The sequence below is a fragment of the Ursus maritimus genome, unplaced genomic scaffold (assembly GCF_017311325.1).
Source record: "Ursus maritimus isolate PB19 unplaced genomic scaffold, ASM1731132v1 scaffold_31, whole genome shotgun sequence".
Classification (NCBI taxonomy): Eukaryota; Metazoa; Chordata; class Mammalia; order Carnivora; family Ursidae; genus Ursus; species Ursus maritimus.
Genome location: NW_024425675.1, coordinates 13,797,248 through 13,820,235, shown reverse-complemented (window position 1 = coordinate 13,820,235; position 22,988 = coordinate 13,797,248). Strand labels below are relative to the sequence as shown.

General features: G+C 38.3%; 1 protein-coding gene across 12 annotated transcripts in view; it reads left to right on the top strand.

The window, feature by feature from the left end:
- Positions 1-22,988, top strand: part of MLLT10 (MLLT10 histone lysine methyltransferase DOT1L cofactor) — a 245,007-nt gene that overhangs the window by 34,273 nt on the left and 187,746 nt on the right. For 2 of the 12 annotated variants that reach the window (XM_040645348.1, XM_040645349.1), the window contains exon 1: positions 1,942-2,156. The exons of the other annotated variants lie outside the window; for them this stretch is intronic. The gene's annotated coding sequence lies outside the window, so the exon portion shown is untranslated. Of the gene's footprint in view, positions 1-1,941; positions 2,157-22,988 lie in introns of those variants that run through there. 12 annotated transcript variants of the gene reach the window in all.

Genomic DNA, 22,988 nt, shown 5'->3' with positions numbered 1-22,988 from the left:
TTTCTCAAGATTGCTTTGGCCATTTGGAATCTTTGTGGTTCCATACCAATTTTAGCTTTATTGTAGTTACGTGAAACATGTTGGTATTTTGTTACAGATTGTGACCTGCTTTGGGTAGTGAGGTTCTTTTAACAATGTTGGTTCTTCCATTCCATGAGTATGGAATATCTTTTGGATGCAGTTTTTCTCTTAACTGTGAGGATATTTGTCAGAAGGTTTTGCTTTGTTTTGTTTTAGGTCTCTGAAGTTTTTGTCTGCTCCTGGGACTCTTTTACCCAGAATTTCTTTGTACCATTGTTTTGGCCTGTCTTGTTAGAGACCTTGTTTAAAAATGTGACTCTTGGGGCGCCTGGGTGGCACAGCGGTTAAGCGTCTGCCTTTGGCTCAGGGCGTGATCCTGGCGTTCTGGGATCGAGTCCCACATCAGGCTCCTCTGCTATGGGCCTGCTTCTTCCTCTCCCACTCCCCCTGCTTGTGTTCCCTCTCTCGCTGGCTGTCTCTATCTCTGTCAAATAAATAAATAAAATCTTTAAAAAAAAAATGTGACTCTTAGCTACATATTTGAATTTCAGACAAACTCCTGATGAGTTGATTGGAAGCTCTGTGCGTGTGGGCGGGGATTGTTGCTGATTGGCTTCCTTATAGATGATCTAACTGGAGACCACCAGCGGGTTAGCTTATTGAGAAGGAAATGTTCCAATCATCTGTTTGGTTTTGATAAACTTGATTATTCAATATTGTTTGAGCCAGATGTTTGCTGGAATTTCACTATTTACAGTTAGATTTTCAGTTACTTATTTTTCGGTATGGTACCCCTTTCCTCAGCTGTGCCTGGTACCCCCAAACCCAGATTTCCTTGTTTACCCTTTCTGCAGTTTTCCAGGATGGGTGGTTGAGAAGGAGATTAGTGGGAATTTTGGTGGTTTTTCAGAGTGTATCCTCTCTCTCCTGTTTTTAGCTTCACCTGAACCCATTCCTTTTGGATACATATAGCACCACTGTGCATGTATGACTCCCCAGCTCTGATGCCTGGTACCTAGAATTCCTCCAGTTGCTGCTATATAGTCTAAGATACATTGCTTTTGGGCTTATCTTACTACAGCAACCTTTTCTGATTTGTTAAGCATTTACTACTTGTCTCCTTTCTAGCTTCCGAAATTTTATAGCTGTTGTCTTCTTTTATGTTCTTTTTCTGTTTGTGGCTTTATGTCCTTTTATCTCATTTACTGGAGTTCTAGGAAGGAGAAGAGGTAGTTTTTAAGTGGAATTAACTCTGTGCTTGTGATGTGGTCTTCTACCATTTCTTCCAGGGTCTTTTTTAATGTTTTAGTGTGTTCTTTCTACTTGCTTTTTTTCCCCCCACTCACTTCACACACATTTTTGAATTTTCCCATGGAGTCTACTTTCCCTTTACATTTTTTACCTTTCGTTTTTTGTCTTTTCTCTTTCGCTAGGAAGCTTCCTGGAAGAATAAAGCTGTAGTTGGTAACTCCGCTTCCGTTGTTTACTGTAGTCTAGCCTCTTAGTTGTGCATAATGATTGAGATACAACTTAGTTGTCATTTTAAGCAATAGCATATGAAATCTGCCTTTGCTATAATATTCTCATCATGGACACGTGTCCATTTTGTCTTCCAGTGACCCTTATATAGAAGTCCATGTACAAGAAATTCTTTTAATAACTTAGCTTCAGGAAAATTGATGACTCCCTCGAGGATCCTGGTATATTTCCTCTTTTTTGATAGCTCCCGGATACACATTCTGTTTTTTCTTTTTGTTCTGGCTACCAGGCAGCCCAGAACCAAATCTGGTCTTTAGTTACATCAGTCGTATTAATCTGATTATTAGTATATTTGTTTCTTCCTCCTCCTCCTATGGGGTTTAGTACTTCACCTCTTATCTCTGTTTCTCTGCGTGTTGATTTCATTCTCTCATACTACAGACTCTCTACTTCATGAGGCTGGAACCATGACTGCTGGCAGCTCTTGGCTCTCATCTTCCCAGCCCCTTCTACCAGAAGAAGGGGCTCTCTTGAAGAATCCTGGGAAGGACTCTGATTGGCCTGTCTTGGATCATGTACCCACCATCCCTGTGGCTGGAGTGGGGAGGGTACTATGAATGGCAACCCTCACTAGAACTACATAGTTGGAGTCAGGGGTAAGAGCAGTTTCCCTAAATCAGGGGGATGTCCTTCATACTGGCTATCAATGTTCATTTTTCTATTTTTTGTTGTTATAATACAGTTTGTAGACTGCCTCAGATCCTTTTCTGAAAAAAGTTTGGGTGTAAATAAATGCATAAGATATCACAAACTCCTGTTCAGTCGCCTTTGATACCATTATATTTGGCTCTTAAGTCCACCACTATTGATTTTGCTGTTAACTTAAAATGGACAAATCCAAAAGTTTTTCAGTTTTATTCTATTTGATCCACTTTCAGCATTTAAAACTGTGATTACTTCATTGCTCTGTGATCACTAGTGCCATTGCAAAAACTGTGATCACTCCATTCCAGCTCTCTCTTCTCATGACTTTTGGGAAGCTGCTTTCTTCTCTTACCTCTTTAAACATTTCCTTTGGTTTCCTATTTGGCATTAATTACTTAATTCTTTAAAATTTAAGTTACATGATTGCTTTTCTGGCTTGTTTTATTTGGTTACCTTACTCTATGAAAACTTAAGATGCATGCTTGGGGATCTTTTAAGCATCAATATCACCTGAACAGTTTTATTCTAGCCTTCAGATCCATATTTGCAGTTACCTTCTGGATATTTCTATTTAGGTATCCTAGGCATCTTAAATTTGATTTCTCTACCACTGTAGTCACTGGCATAATTTAAGCTTTAATTTTTTTGTCTAGATTATTATAACAGCTTAAATTAACTTATTTAGTTTTTGGTAAGATGATATATTGTCATGGTTCAAAAAATATAAAAAGATAAACAGTGGGCTGCCAGGGTGGCTCAGTTAGTTAAATGTATGACTGGCTCAGGTCATGATCTCAGGGTCCTGGGATCAAGCTCTAGGTCAGGCTCCCTGCTCAGCGGGGAGTCTGCTTTTCCCTCTCCCTCTGCCCTCTCTCTAGCTCTGTACTCTCTCTCTCTCAAAGGTCCTGGGATCAAGCTCTAGGTCAGGCTCCCTGCTCAGCGGGGAGTCTGCTTTTCCCTCTCCCTCTGCCCCCTGCGCCTCTCCCCCCCCCACTTGTGCTCTTTCTCAAATAAATAAAGTCTTAAAAAAAAAAAGATAAACAGTAGGTGTACCTGGCTGGCTCAGTTGGTGGAGATGAGACTCGGTCTCGGGGTTGTGAGTTCAAGCCCCACATTGGGTGTAGAGATTACTTAAAAATAAAATCTTTGAAAAAACAAAACAAAAGATAAACAGTGAAGGTTTTTCCTCCTAAACCTCTTATTTGCCTAGGTTTGCTTCCAGACTTCCCATTGTTACTATTTTTTAATTCATTTTCCTAGTTTGTATATGCTTTACCTACATAGACTCTTATTTTTATTCCATTTCTGTAAAATGTAGCACATTACACATACTTATAACAGACTTCTCCCTTTTCTTTTTTACATCTCCCTTTTTCAGTACAGTCCGTGTCTATACTGAAGATTTCAAGATTGTCTCCTACAAAGCAAATGTAGTTGTCCTTTCCAGTTTCCTGTAGTGCTTCTTAACTGTTGGTGGAGGAAGACTTTTTTTCTGGTCCGTAGTATTTTTACTAAAAGGATTGTATTTTACACTGACACTTTTTTTTTGAAGTCATCTCTCTCCAACATGGGGGCTTGAACTCACAACCCCAAGTTGCACGTTCTATCAGCTGAGCCAGCCAGGCACCCCTGACATGTTTAATTTATGCATGGAGTACGGCTGGGTACACACCCTTCCCCAATACCCCATCCCCAGCAATAATAAAAGTCTGGGGGCTCCTGGCTAGCTCAGCTGGTAGAGTATCACAGTTCTTGATCTCAGGATCATGCGCTTGAGCCCCACGTTGGTGCAGAGTTTACTTAAAAGAAAAAAGTTTATTTCTGCAGTTATGCAGTAGAGCCAGAAAGTTAATGGTATTATGGGGCACCTGGCTGGCTCAGTTGACAGAGCATGTGGCTCTTGATTTGGGGTCATGAGTTCGAGCCCCACGTTGGGTGTAGAGATTACTTAAATAAAAAAACTAGAAAAGAAAAAAAAAGTGGTGGTATTGTTCTAGAGCCAGCTAGATTACAGCTGCCCTAATAAGATGTAAACTTTCTTTCCCCATTTGTATTGTCCCTACCTCTCTTACTAATCACTTTCTCTACTCTGTCCTCTACATAGCTATGAGCAAATAACGCCAAAAGATGACTTTCTGTGTGTTATTCTCAGATGCCATCTGTGTTTTTCTATTCTCTAAGTCCCAAAGTACAAAGTATTGTTCTCTGTCTTAAGAAAATTTGCTCTGGGGCGCCTGGGTGGCACAGTGGTTAAGCGTCTGCCTTCGGCTCAGGGCGTGATCCCGGCATTACGGGATCGAGCCCCACATCAGGCTCCTCCACTGGGAGCCTGCTTCTTCCTCTCCCACTCCCCCTGCTGTGTTCCCTCTCTCGCTGGCTGTCTCTATCTCTGTTAAATAAATAAATAAAATCTTAAAAAAAAAAAAAAAATTTGCTCTGATTTTTGTATACTAAGTGCAGGAATGTTTATTTTTGGATAATTGGGGAAAGGAAGATAGATAAATAGAGAAAATGCATAATTTCACCCAGAGACATTCAGGCAGTTCAGTAGTAGTGTTAAGATCACGGGCTTGGAGTCAGATGGATTAGATCTGTGTCTGGGCAAGTTTATCTTCTAAGCCTCAGTTTCCTCCTCTCCAGAATAGCATGGAGCTCTGTTTATGTGCCACGTCCTGTCAGGTGCTTTATATGGAGGAATATATTGTTTTACTCTCTCAACAGGACAGTGAAATAGGTACTGTTTGTATGTCTTGTTTTTAAATAATGAGGCAACTTGGGGCCTAGAGAGGTTTAGTAATTTGTTCAGTGGGTACACCAGGTTTTGAATCCTTGGCCCTCCAGAAGTGATGGTTTTAAGTGTTACACTATGCTACAGATTCTAGTTCAAGCAGGTAACCAGAAGTGTTAATACATATGTATATGTGAATATCTTGATGTTATTTTAGAACAGAGAAACAGAAAAATGAAGTAGCGTCAGTGTGGTGAGATTAGGAAATACAGTTGACCCTTGGGCAATGGGTTTGAATTGTCTGGGTCCACTTGTTGGACTTCTTTAATAAATACAGGACAGTACTGTAAATGTATTTTATTTTCCTTATGCTTTTCTTTGTTTCTTTCTTTCTTTTTTTTAAAGTGGTTCCATGTCCAGTGTGGAGCCAAATGCGGGCTTGAACTCATGACCCTAAGATCAAAACCCAAGCTAAGGTCAAGAGTCAGATGCTTAACTGACTGAGTTACCTAGGTACCCCTCCTTAGGCTTTTCTTAGTACTTCTTTTTTCTAACTTACTTTATTGTAAGAATACAGTATTTAATACATATAAAATATATGTTGACTATTATGGTAAGGTTTCCAGTCAACAGTAGGCTATTACTAGTTAAATTCTTGGGGATTCAGAGGTTCGGTGTGGATATTTGACTGTTGAGGAGTTGGCACCCATAACCTCCATGTTGTTAAGGGTCAACTGTATATTATTAGTTATAAAGACACAATTCCTTCAGGGTTGGATTTTTCCCTGAGATTTTTTAGTGTCTGCCATTGTATGTCTGTATTTTAACCTCTTGTTCATACTTTATTCCCTTTGTCATTAAAGTTTGGAAGGAAAAATTTAGATGAGCTGTGTCTCTGTTTGCAAAAGTTTTGTTTTACTTAGATGTTCCAAAAGATTTTTTTTCTTTTTTTTTTTTTTTAAGAGAAGGAGGTGGGGAGGGACAGACGGACAGGGGAGGGAGAGACTTATAACGCTGAAATCATGACCCAACTGAAATCAAAAGTCAGACGCTTAACAGACTGAGCCACCAGGTGTGCCCAGTTTTTTTTATCTTCACTTTTTTGGCAACATATTATTAATTTTATGAATGCTTGACTGCTTTTGGTAACTGATTTTTTAAGGAAGTGTTGTTTTCTTTCTCAAACACACTCCATCCTCTGGTCATCTTTGATATATGGATAACATGTCAAAGTATGTTTCTTTTGTCATTTCTTTTGTCATTAGAAGGCATGTATTATAGGCTTTAAGATTTCACTCTTATCCAGACAAACACTTTTCATTTCTTTGGACCAGCCTTATGCATTTTATTTGTTTAAAGATTTAACGTATTTATTTTATTTGAGAGAGAGAAAGAGAGTGTGTGAGTGGGAGGGAGGGGCAGAAGGAGATGGAGAGAATCTCAAGCAGACTCCTCACTGTGTGTGGAGCCCAGCATGGGGCACGATCTCACAACCCTGAGATCCTGACCCGAGCTGAAACCAAGGGTCAGATGCTTACTGACTGAGCTACGCTGGCACCCCAACTTTATGCATTTTAATTTAACGTGTGTGTGTGTGTGTGTGTGTGTGTGTGTGTGTGTAGGATTTTAACTTATTTTTAGTTTTAAGACATGATTCAAAGAAAACAGAGTGTAGCCAGTAGATGGACAGTTAAAACGAAATAATAAAATGAATATCCATGTACTCATCAACCAAGCTTAATAAAAGGAGCATTGCCCAAACCTTTGACCTCTTTTTGCCTCTCTCTGCTCATATTTTACACTTCTCTGAAGGAAACACATTCCTGAGTTTTGTATTAATTGTTCTTTTCTTTAGCTTTCTTTTTTTTCTTTCTGTTTTTTTTTTTTTTTTTTAAGATTTTATTTATTTGAGAGAGAGGGTGAGACTGAGAGGGGGGAGGAGCAGAGGGAGAGGAAGAAGCAGACCCCCTGCTGAACAGGGAGCCTGATGTGGGGCTTGATCCCAGGACCCCTGAGATCATGACCTGAGCTGAAGGCAAACGCTTAACCAACGGAGCCACCCAAGCGCCTTTCTTCAGCTTTATTTCTCCACAACATATATTTAGTTTTGACAGTTTTGAATTTTATGTAAATGGAATAATACTTTAATGATTTTTTTTAAATTCACAGTATGTTTTTGAGATTTATCTGTTTGGTGCATATAGCTATAGTTTATTCACTTTCATTGTTGTATAGTATTTCAGGATGTGAATTACATACTATCCATGCTACTATTGACAGACATGTAGATTTTTGTCAGTGTTTTGCATTATGAACAACTATTGTGAATATTTTTGTACACGTGCAGAAATCTCTCTAGCTCACTACTCTTCAAATTGCTGGGTGTGTTCCAAAAAGGGTTATAAAATCAGATTAGTAGGGAGCAACCAACATTAAAAAATGAAATAGAGCAGGGCGCCTGGGTAGCGCAGTCGTTAAAGCGTCTGCCTTCAGCTCAGGGTGTGATCCCGGCGTACCGGGATCGAGTCCCACATTGGGCTCCTCCGCTATGAGCCTGCTCCTTCCTCTCCCACTCCCCCTGCTGTGTTCCCTCTCTCGCTGGCTGTCTCTCTGTCACATAAATAAATAAAATCTTAAAAAAAAAAAAAATGAAATAGAGCAGAAGAAAATTCACAGTGCATTTTCAGGGTGCCTGGGTAGCGTAGTCGTTGGGCGTCTGCCTTTGGCTCAGGGCGTGATCCCGGCGTTCTGGGATCGAGTCTCACATCGGGCTCCTCCGCTGGGAGCCTGCTTCTTCCTCTCACACTCCCCCTGCTTGTGTTCTCTCTCTCGCTGGCTGTCTATCTCTGTCAAATAAATAAATAAAAATCTTAAAAAAAAAAAAAAAGAAATGGGTCACCCATTTAAAAAAAAAAAAAACAACACAGTGCATTTTCAGTATCCTGTATATGTATACAGGGTTGCAATATTAAAACACATTTCTTAAAGTGGTTCATGGTCAGAAAAGTTTTCGAAACCCTGCTCCAGGTATGTACTTAGAAGTGGAGGTGTGAGGTAATCAGGAAGGCCAGTTCATTTTCAGAAGTGGTTGTTTCACTTTACTTTCCCACCATTGAATGGTTTCTTTTTCTACCAGTGCTTAACTAATGCTTAGTATGTCAGTCTTTTTAACTAGTCATTTTTGGGGTTGTATGATAGTATCTCATTGTGGTTTTTTAATATGCAGTTTTCTGATTACTAATGATGGTAAGTCCCTTTTTGTATATTTATAGGCCATATGGATTTTCTCACTTGTGACTTGCATATGGCTTCTCCATATTAGTGGTTCATTTATTTTATTGTTCCTAAAAAATTGATTTTTTTTGTAAATATGAGACCTGATGCCCCTCTTGGCCTGTTTGGGGATCGAACCTGTAGCGTTGGTGATCTTAGTGCCATATTCTGACCAAATGAGCTAACCAGCCACCTGGCTGGCCCTTTCATTTATTTTATTATTCTTTGAAGGAAGAGTTCTTAATTTCAATGTAGTAAAAATTTTCAGGTTTTTTTTTTTTTTGTGTGGTTAGTGCTTTTTGTGACCTGTTAAAGAAATCTTCCTAACTTGAGGTCCTGAAATTATTTTACTAAATTCCTGAAGGAATTTTTTCTCCCTTCTCCTTGTATTTAGTCTGTAGCCAACACATCAGAATTTGATTTTGTGTATAGGTAAAATATGGGGAAATACATATATGTTAAGTTTTTCTTTTTGAGATTTATTTATTTGAGGGAGAGAGCGTGAGTGCAGGATGGAGGGGCAGAAGGAGAGAAAGTCTTCTGCACACCCTGAGCTTGGGGCCTGATGTGGGGCTCGATTTCACCACCCTGAGATCTCGGCCTGAGCCAAAACCAAGAGTCGGATGCTAACTGACTATGCCACCTGGGTGCCCTCATATATGTTAACTTCATATATGTTATGTATTTTATATATATTGTATATATAATATCACTTATTAAGTAGCAAACATGCAGTTTTTTTTCCTAAAGATTTATTTATTTGAGAGAGCCCGCAAGCGTGCATGTGAGCTGGGGAGGGGCAGAGGACTAGGGAGAGAGAATCTCAAGCCGACTTCCTGTTGAGGGCTGAGCCAGGCTTGGGGCTCTATCCCACCATCCTGAGATCATGACCTGAACCAACAGCAAGAGTCAGATGCTCAGCAGCTGAGCCACCCAGTCACCCCAGGAACATCCAGTTTTAACATTATTTTTCCCTCTTCTGCTGTACAGTGGTACCGTATCATTAAATCAGCAGTTTATATATGTGTAGATTTGTTTTTAGACTTTCTGTCTGTTCTTCTGATTTGTCTTACCTTTGTGCCAGCTCTGCTATTTAAAAATTACTCTAGCTTTATAAGTCTGACTTGAGATATCAGATAAAATTAGTCCTTCCCTCTTGTCTTCTCTTCATCTATTTTTTTTTTTTACATTTTGTCTATTGCTTTTTGGATTTGATTACCATTTATTTATTTATTTATTTTTAAAAAGATTTTATTTATTTATTTGACAGAGATAGAGACAGCCAGTGAGAGAGGGAACACAAGCAGGGGGAGTGGGAGAGGAAGAAGCAGGCTTCCAGCAGAGGAGCCTGATGTGGGGGCTTGATCCCAGAACGCCGAGATCACGCCCTGAGCGGAAGGCAGACGCTTAACGACTGAGCCACCCAGGCGCCCCTGATTACCATTTAGAATCCTGTTGTTCCATAATCAATCCTTTCAGTGTTTTGATTGGTTTTACATTGATTTTGTAAATCAGTTTGAGACATCTTACATTTCTGAGCCTTTTACTCTGTGAATATGATTATCTACAATTACATAAAATTTACCATTTTAACCATTTTAGAGTATGCAACTCATTGGTGTCAAGTATATCCACAGTGTTGTGTAACCACCAGTATCTATTTTTAGAATTTTTCATCATCCCTAATAGAAACTGTACCCATTAACCAGTAACTCTTTTCCACCCTCTCCCTAGCCCCTGGTAACTTCTGTTCTACTTTCTGTCTTTGAATTTTGTAACTATAGATACCTCATATAAGTGGGATCATACAATATTTTCCTTTGTATCTAGCTTATTTCACCTAGCTTCACAAGTCCTGCATCATGCTCCCTACTTTGCAGGGAGTTTGCTTCTCCCTCTCCCTCTACAGCTCCCCCCTGCTTGTGCTGTCTTGCTCTCTCTGTCAAATAAATAAATAAAATCTTAAAAAAAAAAACCCCAAACAATAAAAAGAAAAAACAAAAATAATTTGTGCATGTGAGGATTTATTTCTGGGCTCTCTGTTCTTTTCTTTTGCTTTATATATCTCTTGGTTATGCTAATACCGTACCATTTTGATTACTGTAGCTTTGTAGTAAGTTTTAAAATGAAGAAGTTCCCTAACTTTGTTCTTTTTCAGTGTTGTTTTGGCTATTCATGGTCCCTTGAAATTACAAATGAATTTTAGGAATTCATTTTTCTATTTCTACATAAAACATTGGAATTTTTTTTTTAAGATTTTATGTTTTTATTTGTCAGAGAGCAGGTGCACAAGCAGGGGGAGAAGCAGGCTCCCTGCTGAGCAAGGAGCCCAACGTGGCCTCGATCTCAGGACCCTGGGATCAAGACCTGAGCTTAAAGGCAGAAGTTTAACTGACTGAACCACCCAGGCATCCCAAAACATTGGAATTTTGATAAGGATTGCATTGAGTCTGTAGATTACTCTGGATAATAAGGACATCTCAACATTGTCTTTCAGTCCATGAACATAGGATGTCTTTATGTTTGTACAGTCTTTACTTTCAGCCACATTTTATGGTTTTCAGTGTACAAGTTCTTTGCCTCTTTATATAAGTTTATTCCTAAAAAAATTTTTTTTGGATACTATTACAAATGCAATTATTTATTTATTTTTTAGTAGACTCCACACCTAGTGTGGAGCCCAGTGCAGGGTTTGAACTTACAACCCTGAGATCAAGACCTGCATTGAGGGACGCCTGGGTGACTTAAGTTAGTTGGGCATCTGCCTTCGGCTCAGGTTATGATCCCAGGGTCCTGGGATCGAGTCCCTCATTGGCCTCCTTGCTCAGCGGGGAGCCAGCTTCTCCCTCTGCCTGCCTCTCCCCCTGGTTGTGCATTCTCTCTCTGATAAACAAACAAACAAATAAAATCTTAAAAAAAAAAAAAGACCCGCACTGAGATCAAGAGTCGGATGCTGCGGCGCCTGGGTAGCGCAGTCGTTAAGCGTCTGCCTTCGGCTCAGAGCGTGATCCCGGCGTTCTGGGATCGAGTCTCACATCGGGTTCCTCGGCTGGGCGCCTGCTTCTTCCTCTCCCTCTCCCTTGCTGTGTTCCCTCTCTCGCTGTCTGTCTGTCACATAAATAAATAAAATCTTTAAAAATCTCTATACCCAGTGGGGGGTTCAAACTCATGACCCTGAGATCAAGAGTCATGTGCTCTTTTTTTTTTTTTTTAAAAGATTTTATTTATTTATTTGACAGAGACAGCCAGCGAGAGAGGGGACACAAGGGGGGGTGGGAGAGGAAGAAGCAGGCTCCTAGAGGAGGAGCCTGATGTGGGGCTTGATCCCAGAGCACCGGGATCACGCCCTGAGCCAAAGGCAGACGCTTAACAACTGCGCTACCCAGGTACCCCAAAGAGTCACGTGCTCTTCTGACTGAGCCAGGTGCCCCTGCAATTGTTTTCTTAATTTCCCATTCAGATTGTTCATTTACAGTTATTTTTAAATTAAGCCTTTTATTTTGAGTCAAATGTAGAGTCACATGCAGCTGTGAGAAATAATAGATCTTGTATACCATCTACTCAGTTTCCCCATTGTTAATGTCTTTAAGAACTATAGGATAGGTTATTAAAATTGATACAGTTAACAGAATAATTCCATCAGAAAGATCTCTCATGGTGCGTTTTTTTTTTTAAGTGTCTTTTTTGTAGCTACACCTGCTTCGTTGCTCCCTCCAGGCTTAGTTCCTGGTAAGCACTGATGTATCATCCAGTTCTATAATTTTGTCATTTCAGGGATGCTATATAAATGGAAGCAAAGAACATGTAACTTTTTGAGATTGGATTTTTTTCTTACTTGACATGATTCTTTGGAGATTCATCTAGTTTGTTGAATGTATCAGTAGCTGTGTTGCTTTTTATTGTTCAGTATTTTATTTTATGGGTATACCACAGTTTGTTTAATTATTCATCTGATGCAGGATGCTTCAGGTATTTCTAGTTTGGGGCTGTTATGAGTAAAGCTAATATAACTATTCCTGTGTAGATTTCTGTGTGAACATAGGTCTCCATTTTTCTGGGATGAATGTCCAGTTGTACGATTGCTGAGTTGTATGGGGGCTTCATGTTTATTTTATTTTATTTTATTTTATTTTATTTTATTTTATTTTATTTATTTTTTAAAAAGATAAGATTATTTTATTTTATTTTATTTTATTTTATTTTATTTTATTTTATTTTATTTTATTTTATTTTATTTTATTTTATTTTATTTTATTTTATTTTATTTTATTTTATTTTATTTTATTTTATTTTATTTTATTTTATTTTATTTTATTTTATTTTATTTTATTTTATTTTATTTTATTTTATTTTATTTTATTTTATTTTATTTTATTTTATTTTATTTTATTTTATTTTATTTTATTTTATTTTATTTTATTTTATTTTATTTTATTTTATTTTATTTTATTTTATTTTATTTTATTTTATTTTATTTTATTTTATTTTATTTTCCAGAATGCCCACGCCCTGAGCCGAAGGCAGACGCTTAACAACTGCGCCACTCAGGCGCCCCTGTGTTTAGTTTTTTAAAAGAAATTGCGGGGGTGCCTGGGTGGCTCAATTGGTTAAGCATCTGCCTTCGGCTCAGGTATTGATCTTGGGGTCCTGGGATTGAGCCCTGTGTTGGGCTCCTTGCTTGGCGGGGAGTCTGCTTCTCCCTCTACCTCTCCTCCTGCTTGTGCACTTTCTCTCTCTCTCTCACTCTCTCTCAAATATATAAATAAAATCTTAAAAAAAAAAAACTCACCGAAACATTTTCAAGAGTGAGTGTACCATTTACATTTCTGCTAGAAATCTGAGCAAACCAGTTTTCTGGCATCCTTGCCAGCATGTGGCATCGTCACTATCCTTTTTTTTCTTTTTGTCACTATTGTTTTTATTTAGTAATTTTCATAGGTGTACAGTGATATCATATTGTGATTTTAATCTGTATTTACCTAATGGATGATGATGGACATCGTCTTTTCATGTGCTTATTTGCTATCTATACATCCTCTTTAGGTCAAATGTCTTATCCTCTTTTGGCCAAATGTCTGTTCATGACTTTTGCCTATTTTCCAATTATTGTGAAGATTAATTAATTAATTAATTAATTAAAAAGGTAATCTCTGCACCCAGCATGGGGCTCAAACTCATGCCATGATCAAGAGTCTCTGTCAGTACCAACTGTCTTAATTACTGTGTAAGATGATTCTTGAATCGCATGGATGATTCTCCTTTATTCTTTCACAAAATTTTGTCCGCTGTCTAGTTTCTTTGTGTTTTTGGTTTTTAAATATATATTTTAGGATAACGTGTCTGTACATATCCAAAACCTTTATTAGGATTTTGATAGGAGTTCCATTAAACCCAAGTATCAATTTGTGGAGAATTTACATCTTTACTATGTTGAGTCTTCTCATCCATGAACATGGTATGTTTATTTAGAATTGATTTCTTTTGACACTTATGTGTAGTTTTCAGCCTATAAGTCTGGATTTATAACCTAAGTATTTAATTTTTTTTGGAAGCAATTGAAAATAGTATTGTATGTTTAATTTTGGTGTCCATGTTATTTATTGGTAGTATATTGTAGTAACAATTGGTTTTTTATATTTATCTTGTATCCTGCAACCTTGTTGAATTCACCTGACTTCTAGGAGTTTTGTTATAGATTCCTTGAGATTTTCTAGGTAGGTAATTGTGTCATCTACAGATAGGGTTATTTTTATTTCTTCCTTTTCAATTTGTATACCTTTAATGCTTGCCTAATTGCTCTGGCTAGAAATTTCAGCATGGTATAGATGTAAGACCTTTGGCGAAAGCATTCACTCCATCATGAAAACCACAAAGTAGGATGTCAGCTGTAGATTTTCTGTAGATGTCTGGATGAAGTTTCCCTCTATTCTATTCCTATTTTCCTTAGTTTGTTTGTTTGTTTATTTATTTATTTATTTAATTATTTAAAAAATCATGCATGGGTGCTGAATTTTGTTAGGTGCTTTTCCTGCTGTTAATAGATACACTTTTTTTTTTTCTTTAGCCTGTTAATATGGTAGATTACCTTCTTTGATTCTGAATATTTAAGTGGAGTAAGCCCCCTTTGATATGGCACATTACTCTTTTTTATATATTACGGGATTGCCTTTATATTTTGTGATATGGCACATTACTCTTTTTTATATATTACGGGATTGCCTTTGTATTTTGTGAAGGAATATATATTCATGAGAGCTTTTGGTGTATAATTTTCATTTTTCATACTCTGGTTTTAATATTGGGAGTAATACTAGCTTCATAGAATGAGTTGGGGAAAATGCTTCTACTTTTTCTATTTTCTGAAAGAGATTGTATAGAGTTGGTGTAAATTCCATAGATGGTGGGTACAGTTCTTCACTGAAACTATCTGGACTTTCATCTTTCCTTTTTGGTTGCTTTTAAAGTACAAATTAAAATTTAGAAATAGTTATAGGGCTAGGGGTACCTGGCTGTCGCAGTTGGAAGCTATGTCCCACAAATTTTATTATGTTGTATTTTCATTTTCATTCAGTTCATTATATTTTTTTCATTTTCCTTGCAGTTTCTGCTTTCATTATTATATCACTTTCTTCTGGCCTCTGTGGTTTCTGATGAGAAATTTGCTCTCAAATTATTTTCTTCTATAAGTAAAATATTTTTCTCTTGCTGCTTTCAAGATATCTTTCTTGTCTTTAGATTTCAGAAGTTTAATTAGGATGTGTTTAAGGGTAGATGCCCATGGAATTAATCCCTTTTGACATTTGCTCAGCTTCTTGATTCTGTAGTTTTATGGCTTACCAAAATGGAATTTTTTTAGTCATTTAATTGAGTACTTTCTCAGTCCCACTTTATTTCTCCTCTTCTTCCTGAGATAAATGTTAAGATTATTTGTTACGGGTGGCACAGCGGTTGAGCGGTTGAGCGTCTGCCTTTGGCTCGGGGTGTGATCCCGGTGTTGTGGGATCGAGCCCCACATCGGGCTCCTCCGCTGGGAGCCTGCTTCTTCCTCTCCCACTCCCCCTGCTTGTGTTCCCTCTCTGGCTGGCTGTCTCTATCTCTGTCAAATAAATAAACAAAATCTTAAAAAAAAAAAAAGATTATTTGTTACAGTCCCAAAGATCTTTGAGGGTCTGTTCATTTTTGTTTTTTTCACTCGCTCTCTATTGCTTACATTGAGTAATTTTCATTGTTATATCTTCTAGTTCATGGATTCTTTTACTGTTTCCTTGATGCTGCTATTGAGGTCATGCATTGAGCTCTTTATTTTTCATAGTGTACTTTTCAGTTCTAAAAATTTCCATTTATTTCTTTATATTTTCATTTTTGCTGAGGCTTCCTACATTTCATTTCTGTGTTTGTAATTGCTCATGGAATCATCTTTAAAAAACGATTTCAGGGGTGCCTGGGTGGCTCAGTCATTAAGTGTCTGCCTTCGGCTCAGGGCATGATCCTGGAGTTCTGGGATCGAGCCCCATGTCAGGCTCTTCCGCTGGGAGCCTGCTTCTTCCTCTCCCACTCCCCCGCTTGTGTTCCCTCTCTCACTGGCTGTCTCTCTCTGTCAAATGAATAAGTAAAATCTTTAAAAAAAAAAAAAGATTTTATTTTTAAGTAATCTATACCCAAAGTGGGGCTTGAATTTACAGCCGAGGTGAAGAGTCACGTACTCTACCAACAAAGCCAGCCAGGTGCCCTTTATTGAGTCATTTCTTAAAAAAATTATTATTTTATTTTTTAAAATATTTTATTTGTGAGAGAGAGGGAAAGAGAGAGAGAGCACGCACACATGCAATCAGGGGGAGCGGCAGGCAGAGGGAGAGGGAGAAGCAGACTCCCTGCTGAACAGGGAGCCTGACATGGGGCTCCATCCCAGGACCCTGGATCAGTGACTCAAGCCGAAGGCAGACACATAACTGACTGAGCCACCCAGGTGCCCCTATGAGTCATTTTTATTATGTCTGCTTTAAAATCTTCATCAGATAATTCTAACGTTTGTCAGATGTTAAAATTACAAATATTCGTGCTGGCACCTATTGATTGTCTTTTTTTCATTCAATTTGAGATCTTCTGGTTCTTGTTATGACAAATGATTTTTGATTGAAACCTGAACATTTTTGTGTTATGTTATGGGACTTTGCATCTTACATAAACCTGTTTTAGCTGGCTTTCTCTGACACTTCCCTGACAGGAGGAGTTGTGGGTGTCATATCTTTTGCCAGGTATGGAATGAAGTTCACATTCCCTCTTGGGCCTTTGTTGACATTTGAGGGAGGCTGCTTGTTAATGCTGAACAGAGTTGTGAATTATGGTTCTCTGTCTGATTTTCACAATGGATGTGGGCTCACTTCCCACTGTGTGTTGGTGAAACCCCTATCTCCTTGCTGTACCTTCTGGTACTACCCCAGGGGATAGGTTCGGTTCCCTTGTTACTGCTAGATGAAGGTGGAAGTCCAGGTTTTCCTTGTTGTCTCCAGGGGGGGACATGCTCTTTATCAGTCAGTGAGGCTGAACATTCTGGTTCCCTACTTAACCTGCTCTTACACTATCCCATGGTAGTCTTGGGATGACTCATAGTCTCACAAGAGTGGATGTCTGGGTTCCCCACTTGACCAGTGCAGGAGTGGGTGGGATCAGTTTTTTTCTGTGATGTTAAGCTGAGTAGAGTATCTACTGTCTAAAAGTTTTCCTTCCTAGCTAATATGATCCCTTCCTGGCTGTTCAGATAAACAGACAGAAGGCTTTTATTTGAGCCTTTTTGGTGTTGGGGGGGGCGGTGTATGCTTGATGGTGCTTCTGGGTTTGCTGACTTCTTACATTTCAAGAGTGGGATATATTAGGCAAAAAGGAAACCTGGGTAGCCTCACTGCCATGTTATTCCTTGGGTCCTGTGGTTTCTAGCTAATTTGCCTTAACATGTTTCAGAATATATTTGTTTAGTTTATAATGTCCACTGTTTTTGTTTGTATTTTGTAAGAGGGAAAAGTACATCTCCATCATTCAATAAATGGAGGAAGTCTAGCCTTTGATTTCAGTGAGTTTGCTCTGTTGTTTTTGATTTATAGTTCATTGATTTCTGCTCTGATCTTTATTTCTTGTTTTGTTTTTTGTTTTTGTCCTTCTAATCTCTTCAGGTACAAGGTGAAGTCATTGATTTGAGTTTTCTTTTCTAACATAGGCATTTAGTGCTATAAATTTCCCTCTCAATTATTGCTTTAACTGCCTTCCACAAATTTTGGTAAGTTTTGTTTTCATTTTCATTCATTTAAAAATAGTTTCTATTTTCTCTTTTGATTTCTTCTTTGACTCATTGGTCAGAGAAAATTCCTTGTATTACCTGAAACCTTTAAAATTTATGAAGAGTTGTTTTCATGGCCTGGATATAGATCTGTCTTGGTGAATCTTCCAAATGTCCCTGAATAGAATGTGTATTTTACTAGTTTGTGTAGAGTGTTCTGTAAATGTCAGTAATGTCAGTTTGTTCAGTGATATTCTTCTGGTTGATAATATTGTTCCAAGATTATTATATTATTATAATTTTTTAAAGATTTTATTTATTTATTTGGGGGAGAGGGGTAGAGGGAGAGGGAGAAGCAGACTCCCGGCTGATAAGGGATCCTGACTTGGCTTGATCCCAGAACTCCCGGATCGTGACTTGAACCGAAGGCAGATGCTTAACCAACTGAGCCACCTACATGCTGCAAGGTTATTATACTCTTACTGATTTTTTGTTTACTGGTTCTATCAGTTGACAGAGGTTTGTTGAAATCTCCAAGTATAATTTTGGGTTTTCCCGTTTCTTTTTGTAGTTTTGTTATTATTGCTTCATGTATTTTGAAGGTGTTATTAGGTGAATAAGTGTTGAGGATTTATGTATTTTCTTAATGAGTTAAAAACCCTTTATGTCTGTAAAATGAGCCTCTTTTTTTCTGATAATGTTATTTGTACTTCTAAACTTTTTATTGAAGAAGTATCGTACAGTGTTATATAAGTTTAGGTGTACAATATAATTCAACAATTCTATACATTTCTTAGTGCTCATCAAGATGAGTGTACCTTTGGGGGTGCCTGGGTGGCTCAGTTAGTTAAGTGTCTCCCTTTGGCTCAGGTCATGATCCCAGGGTGCTGGAATCGAACCCTGAGTTGGGTTCCCTGCCCAGTGGGGAGTCTGCTTCTCCCTCTCCCTGCTCTTGCGCTCTTGCTCTCTTTCTTTCTCCCTCTCTCTCCTTCTCAAATAAATAAAATCTTAAAAAAAAAAAAGGTTAAGTGTACTTTTTTTTTTTTTTTTTTTTAAAGATTTTAGTGTATTTGTTTGAGAGAGAGCATGAGAGAGAGCACAGGCAGGGAGAGAGGCAGAGGGAGAGGGAGAAGCAGACTCCCTGGACTCCCTGCAGAGCAGGGAGCCTGATGCGGGGCTAGATCCCAGAACCCTGGGATCATGACCTGAGCGGAAGGCAGATGCTTAACTGACTAAGTCACCCAGGCACCCTGATAAGTGTACTTTTAATCCCCTTTACTATTAATCCTCTTAACTTGTTTTGCCCATCCCCCAACCCCTCTGGCAACTACCAGTTTTCTATGGGTCTGTTTTATGGGTCTGTTTCTGCTTTGTTTATTCATTCGTTTTATTTTTTAGATTCTATGTGTAAGCAAAATTGTACAGTATTTGTCTTTCCTAGTCTGACTTATTTTAGTTAGCATTATACTCTATAGGTTTTTTCATGGTGTCGCAAATGGGAAGAGTTCAATCTTTTTTTATGGGTGAGTGATATTTCATTATACGCGCGCACGCACACACACAGAGACCTTTATCCATTCATCTATCCATGGACACTTGGGTTACTTAAAAATCTTGGCTATGGTAAATAATGCTGCAGTAGACATAGAGGTGCATGTATCTTTTTTTTTTTTTTTTTGCATATAACATTTTGAATTAATGTTTTTGTTTTGAGTAAATACTTAGAAGTGGAATTACTGAATTGTATGATACTTCTGTTTCTAATTTTATGAGATCTTCATACTGTTTTCCACAGTGGCTGCATCAATTTGCATTCCCATCAACAGTGTATGAGGGTTTTTTTCCCCCCCACATCTTTACCAACTCTTTATTTCCTGTATTTTTGATTTCAGCCATTCTGACAGGTGTGAGGTGATATCTCATTGTGGTTTTGATTTGCATTTCCCTGATGATGAGTGATGTTCAGCATCTTTTCATGTGTTTGTCAGCCATTGGTATGTCTCCTTTGGAGAAATGTCCATTCAGGGGCGCCTGGGTGGCACAGCGGTTAAGCGTCTGCCTTCGGCTCAGGGCGTGATCCCGGCGTTCTGGGATCGAGCCCCACATCAGGCTCCTCCGCTATGAGCCTGCTTCTTCCTCTCCCACTCCCCCTGCTTGTGTTCCCTCTCTCGCTGGCTGTCTCTGTCTGCAGAGGAGCCTGATGTGGGGCTCGATCCCAGAACGCCGGGATCACGCCCTGAGCCGAAGGCAGACGCTTAACCGCTGTGCCACCCAGGCGTCCCTTCTGCCCACTTTTTAATCAGATGTTTTTGGTGTTGAGTTGTGTAAGTTCTTTATATATTTTGGATGTTAACCAAACATCCAATATATCAGATATATCATTTGCAAATATTTTCTCACATTCAGTGGGTTGCCTTTTTGTTTAGTTGAGGTTATCCTTAGCTGTGCAAAAGCATTTTATTTTGATGTAGTCCCCAAATTTATTTTTTCTTTTATTTTTATCATTTTTTAAAAGATTTTATTTATTAGAGAGAGAATGAGAGAGAAAGAGAGGGCATGGGAGGGGGGAGGGTCAGAGGGAGAAGCAGACTCCCTGCTGAACGGGGAGCCTAATATGGACCTGATCCTGGGACTCCAGGATCATGACCTGAGCTGAAGGCAGTTGCTTAACCAACTGAGCCACTCAGGCACAGAATATTTGCTTTTATTTTATTTCTATTTCTATTTGCTTTTATTTGCCTGAGGAGACATATCTAAAAAAATCTTTCTGTGGCTGATGTCAAAGATATTAACTGCCAGTGTTTTCTTCTTAAGAGTTTTCTGGTTTCAGGTCTCACATTTAGGTCTTTTTTTTTTTTTTTTTTTAAGATTTTATTTATTTATTTATTTGACGGAGATAGAGACAGCCAGTGAGAGAGGGAACACAAGTAGGGGGAGTGGGAGAGGAAGAAGCAGGCTCATAGCGGAGGAGCCTGATGTGGGGCTCGATCCCAGAACTCCGGGATCACACCCTGAGCCGAAGGCAGACGCTTAACCGCTGTGCCACCCAGGCGCCCCTCACATTTAGGTCTTTAATCCATTTTGAGTTTATTTTTGTGACTAAGAAAGTGGTCCAATTTTGTTCTTTTGCATGTAGCTGTCCAGTTTTCCCAGCACCATTTGTTGAAAAAAATGTCTTTTCCCCATTGTATATTCTTGCTTCTTTTGTTGTAGATTAATTGACCATATAAGCTTGGAGTTATTTCTGAGCTCTCTATTCTGTTCTGCAGATACGTGTCTATTTTTGTACCAGTACCATACTGTTTTGATTATTATAGTGTTGTAGTATGTCTTGAAATCTGGGATTGTGATACCTCCAGCTTTGGCCATTTGGAGTCTTGTGATTCCATACCAATTTAGTTTTATCGTAGTTATGTGAAACATGTTGGTATTTTGTTAAGGATTGTAGCTTGCTGTGGGTAATATGGCTATTTTAACAATATTGGTTTGGAATTCCATTCCTTGAGTGTGGAATATCTTTCCATTTTTTTATGTTGTTTTCAGTTTCTTTAATCAGTGTTTTATAGTTTTTAGTGTACAGGTCTTTCACTTCCTTCATTAGGTTTATTCCTTTGTATTTTATTTTTGGTGTAATTGTAAATGGGATTATTTTTTAAATATCTTTTTCTGCTACTTCATTATTAATGTATAGAAATGCTGCAGTTCTATATATTAATTTTTTATCTTCTGACTACCGAATTCATTTATCAGTTCCTAACAGTTTTTTGGTGGAGTCTTTAGAGTTTTCTATGTGTACTATCATGTCATCTGCAAATAGTGACAGTTTTACTTCATCCTTACCAATTTGTATGCTTTTAATTTCTTTTTTAAAAAATTTATTTATTTATTTGAGAGAGTGAATGAGAGAGAGTAGGAGCACGTGCAAGCGAGCAGGGAGAGGAGCAGAGGGATGGGGAGCTCAGCAGGGATCAGACCCGTGGTTCAATCCCAAGACTCATGACCTGAGCTGATGCTTAAGCTGCTGAGCCACCAAAGCACCTGGAGGATGCTTTTTGTTTCTTTTTCTTGTCCGATTGCTGCAGCCAGGAGTTTTGATACTATGTTGAATAAAAGTGGTTACAGTGAACATCCTTGTCTGAGTCCCTTATCTTACAGGAAAAGCTCTCAGTATTTCACTGTGGACTGTGATGTCAGCTGTGGGTTTGCTATATATGGTCTTCATTATGCTGAGATATGTTTCCTCAACAACTACTTTGTTGAGGGATTTTATCATGAATGGATGTTGTATTTTGTTCAATGCTTTCTCTGCTTCTGTTGAGATCGTCCTATCATTTTTTAAAAAAGATTTTATTTATTTATTTGACAGAGACAGCCAGCGAGAGAGGGAACACAAGTGGGGGGAGTGGGAGAGGAAGAAGCAGGCTCCTAGCAGAGAAGCCTGATGTGGGGCTTGATCTCAGAACCCTGCGATCACGCCCTGAGCCGAAGGCAGACACTTAACGACTGTGCCACCCAGGCGCCCTCTTCATATCATTTTTATCCTTTCTCCTGTTAATATGCTATATCATGTTGATTAATTAGCAAATATTGTTTGCATCCCAGGAATAAATCCCACTTGGTCATGGTGAATGCTTCTTTTTAATGTATTGTTGGATTCAGTTTACTAATATTTTGTTGAAGATTTTTGCATTTATATTCGTTAGAGATATTGACTTGTAGTTCTCTTCTTGTAGTGTCTCTGTCTGGTTTTAGTATTGGTAATGCTGTCCTTATAGAATAAATTTGAAAGTTTTCCTTCCTCTTAATTTTTTTTTTTGTATTTTTGTAATATTTTGAGAATAGGTATTAAACTCTTTAAATGTTTGGTAGAATTCACCTGCATTAAATCCTTTATCTTTGTGAAATGATTCTTTCTCTTTCTTTCTTTCTTTTTTTCTTTTCTCTTTCTTTCTTTCTTTCTTTCTTTCTTTCTTTCTTTCTTTCTTTCTTTCTTTCTCTGTTTCTTTTTTTTGAGAGAGAGAGAAAAAAACAGAGCATGAATGGGGAGAGAGGCAGAGGGAGAAGCAGACTCTCCACTGAGCAGGGAACCCAATGTGGGGCTCAGTTCCAGGACCCTGGGATCATGACCTGAGCTGAAGGCAGACACTTAACTGACTGAGCCCCCCCCAGGGGACCTGATTCTCTTTTTTCTTGATAATATTGATTTTTAAGTCTATTTTATGTGGTATTAATATAACCACTTTAACTTTCTTTTCATTCTCCATGATGTAACAGAACCCTTTTTCTCTGGCTGTGTTATTAAAGATTTTTTTCCTTTATCTCTGATTTTTGGCAATTTAATCATATGTTGTAGTTTACATTTCTTTCTTTGGGTATAGTTGACACAGTTTACATTTCTTAATGTTTCTATTGCTCCATGTTTATTTAAAGGGTGCTTTTTGTTCTATGTGTTTATAATATCATTAAATGTGGCGAATTGTTGACATTTTTTCTGATTTCCGATTTTTTTTT